The sequence below is a fragment of the Triticum dicoccoides genome, chromosome 2B (assembly GCF_002162155.2).
Source record: "Triticum dicoccoides isolate Atlit2015 ecotype Zavitan chromosome 2B, WEW_v2.0, whole genome shotgun sequence".
Taxonomy (NCBI): Eukaryota; Viridiplantae; Streptophyta; class Magnoliopsida; order Poales; family Poaceae; genus Triticum; species Triticum dicoccoides.
The window spans coordinates 773,374,635-773,378,366 of NC_041383.1; positions in this window are offsets into that span (position 1 = coordinate 773,374,635).

Here is a 3,732-nt window from a genome sequence, read left to right on the forward strand (position 1 = left end):
TTATTTTTAAGTAGTAGATATTCAAGATCGGCTAAAAAAAGAGTTCCCTAGGATGTTGTATATAGCTCGACTGAAAAATGAGTTGATCTTAGTTGAGCCAACACTAACTCGCTCGATTTTTAGCCTAATAACTCAAAATAATATAATCATGTATCTTGACTATTATTAATTAAGATAAAATAATAATAATTTGTTACTTTATATATTATGTATAGGAGATATCTCCTAAGAGCAAAGCATCAACATCATACGTGATGAGTCCCTAAGCTACATAGTACTTGAATCATACCATTTCCGGCCAAAGCACATGCACCTTTGTTTTCTTTCTTCCACATTGAAGAAATTAATATTTATCGTGATTTTGATTGGAATAATATTGGATAGGGTTTTCTTATGATGATATTGTGGTCTAATGTAAGGATCCCCGAATTAATAAAACCTACTTAGTATTGATTCCGCATAATTTTCTTGCCATATGATCATATTTGCACTAAAGAACTGCTTGGAAATGAAAAAATATGTGCATTTACATTATTACTATAAGATAATTAGAGCTTACACATAGCAATCCTGTGTTGTGTGTATCCAATTGTCTTGAACATTTATGGTGATTAATTATAGTGCTAATACACACCCTTGGATATTTCCATAAATTTCTTATAATTATTTGGATTCCATTTGGATTTAAAATGGTTTTAAATACCATTTATAAATTAATGGATGAAGCAAAGTTCTTCCAAAAATGATGGAACTTATTTTACTGATTCAATATTTCATGTTTCACCTCTCTGAATTTATGTAGAATATTTTGATAACTATTTAATGTCCTTTTGGAAATTATGAGTTTAGGGATATGATTAATCTACAAATTACAATGACATGTTTGATGTACTTCCAGAATTAGTACCCTTATAGTTCAAAGTACAGAGGCTTACACTTCTAGTCGTGTCTACTTCCAAAACAAATATAGTTGTATTTGGAAGTACGTGTGTCGCACTTTTAAAATACATATACACTCTACTCAATAAATAAATAAATAAATATGTACTGTACTTCTAAAACTAATATGATTGTACTTAGAGGTACTTGTACTTGGAAGTACATGACCTCTGCTTTTTCAAAAAAAATTTACCTAATAACAAAACAAATTGGATTTCTTTCGTCCGTCATGGCATTTTTTCAGAAAAGTCCCTCTATTTTAGAGAATTCAACCCGCAATACTGTTTTAAGTTTAAACGAAGCGTTATTTTTATATTTTACACAAAAGTCCCTGTCTTTTCTTGAAATCAACCCGCCATCCGGATTTAAGTCACATCCGAACCATTATTTTACATTTTTCGAAACCCCCCTGGTGTTTTAGGTAATTCATCCGCGGATCATATTTAAGTCAAACAAATGCTTTTTAAAATCATCCATATCTTTTAAACCGTAACTCCGATTTAAACATGTTATATATGAAATTTGATTAGAAAAATATGTAGAATATGAATATGAGATTATTGTTACCTGTTAAGTATTTTTAAATATTATTTTGGAATACGTTTGAGTCAAGCCAAATGATTTTCTAAATTATCTGTATCTTTTAAACCCTAACTTCGATTTTAACATATTATATATGAAATTTTATTAGAAAAATGTGTGGAATCTAAATATGATGTTAATTTTACCTGTTAAATATTTTTAAAATATTGTTATGGAAGCAAACTTATAATTTATAGCGCAAGATCCATTTTTTTCATACCGGCGGCGATCCGGATTGCAAATAAATACCCCACTATAACCATATACGGAAAAGAAAACATCGATAACTACACATGCATACCTCTGAAAAATGTCGCAAGGGAAAACAACAGATTTCTCATCGCGAGAGTGAGAGAAAGCGAGCGAGAGAGATAGAGAGAGGGAGAGGGACGAGAGAGGGAGAGAGAGACACCTTAGGATTAACCATATTCAACACACGCTTTTTGTTGTTTTGTGTGAACACCGAGGCCATCGCCGGCGAGGGTGAGAAGGAGGATATGCGGCAACACAAATATGATGCCTCGCAAAGATAAAGGAGATGGACCTATTGTGGTCTTGAGTGATGGTTGTTGAGTTAGGAGTGTGTGTTATGTTTTCTCTCCCGTTGTAACGCACGGGCACTTTTGCTAGTATATATTATATGTGGAAGAAAGTATAGTTTCCCCCCTCAAATCTCTCTAATTGGATCAAATTCCCCCAAAGTCTAAAACCGGTTAAATTACCCCCTCAACTCTGCAATACCGGAGCAATTAGCCCCTTGAGTGGTTTTGCAAAGGATTGTAGGTGGTTTTGACATGGCAATGAACGAGCAAGACGCCGCCGTGCTGCCCGTACTGCCCCGTCGTGAACAGAGAGTAACAGCCGCCGCCCCGTCCAGTAGCAGTACATGGATGCCATGGCTGGGCTTAGCCAGCGCCCTCGTGTACCACGCAGACGCAGCTCTCCTCGTGCTCGACTCGCTCGCCTCGCTGACCTATGCCACCCATGGCCGAGGCCATAGCCCAGAGCTTGGCCGGCCACGGCCTGAGACCACCCTGCAACCGTGTCCCGCACCGCGAGCACGCCCCCAGTTGTAGCCATGCTGCCGCACTATAACGCACACACACGCGCGTGTGTCTGCACTCTGCCGATGCCCAGCCGCCCGCGCTTGTGCCCTACGAGCTCCCTTGGCCCGCCATGGCCAAAAGGGCCAAGCTCCGACGCCATGTTTGCATTTTTGGGCTGAACCCCTTGCCTCACATGAACATCCAGCCACCCCGTCGCCATGTTTGCCAAGCACAGCACAGCACAACACAAGCACGAATGCCAACCATGCACGCGTAGCACACTCAAGGTCTGACCACATTCGACCAACGGCTCACTGGCCTCGGCGCGGCAGGCTCAGCGACCCGCGTCGACGTCGCCGGCGATCTTGACTTCTTTTTTGCGTCGCGGCCCCGCGCCCTCCGGCCTCGTGGCCCTCATCTTCTCCCTCGCGCCGGTGCATGTGGCGGATGCGGCGAGGCAGCTCGAGGCGTCCGTCTGAGCTGGGCAGGAGCGACACCATCATCATCGTAAGGACGCACCTTGGGCACCTCCTGAGCCCTGGCGACCACACGCTCCGCTACAATCTCCGCGGCGCCAAAGCCAACAACCTCAGCCTGGATGAATGGTCAGAGCCACTACTTGCCCGGCGCGATGCTCGCTCGTCAAGAGCATTGCGTTGTGGGGTACAAGTTAAATGACAAGTCAACAACCTATAGTCAAAACCGGTTGCAATCCTTTCCAAAACCACTCGAGGAGCTTATTTATCTGGAATTGCAGAGATTGGGGGGTAATTTAACTGGTTTTAGACTTTGGGGGGAATTTGATCCACCTAGATGGATTTGAGGGGCAAAACTATACTAACTTCATTATATGTGTGTACTTTCTATGAAGTTGGAGTCGCCCGTTCGGAGGTAACCGGTGATGACGATGACCCTTGTGACACCTCCACGGATGTCTTTCTTCTTTGCAGCTCTGTGTTCCGTATCGGTGGCTAGGTTAGCTGATGGTGCCCATGCTATCATTAAATTGGATTGTATTGCTTTTACCCTGATTTTCCGTCAATTAACCGGGCAATTCTAACTTCTTCTTAATCAATGAAAATAGTGACTCTTTTGCCTCGTTTAAAAAAATAAAAAAGGCCTACTCCTCTCTAAGGCAAAATCATCTCTAGAATATTCTAGATAA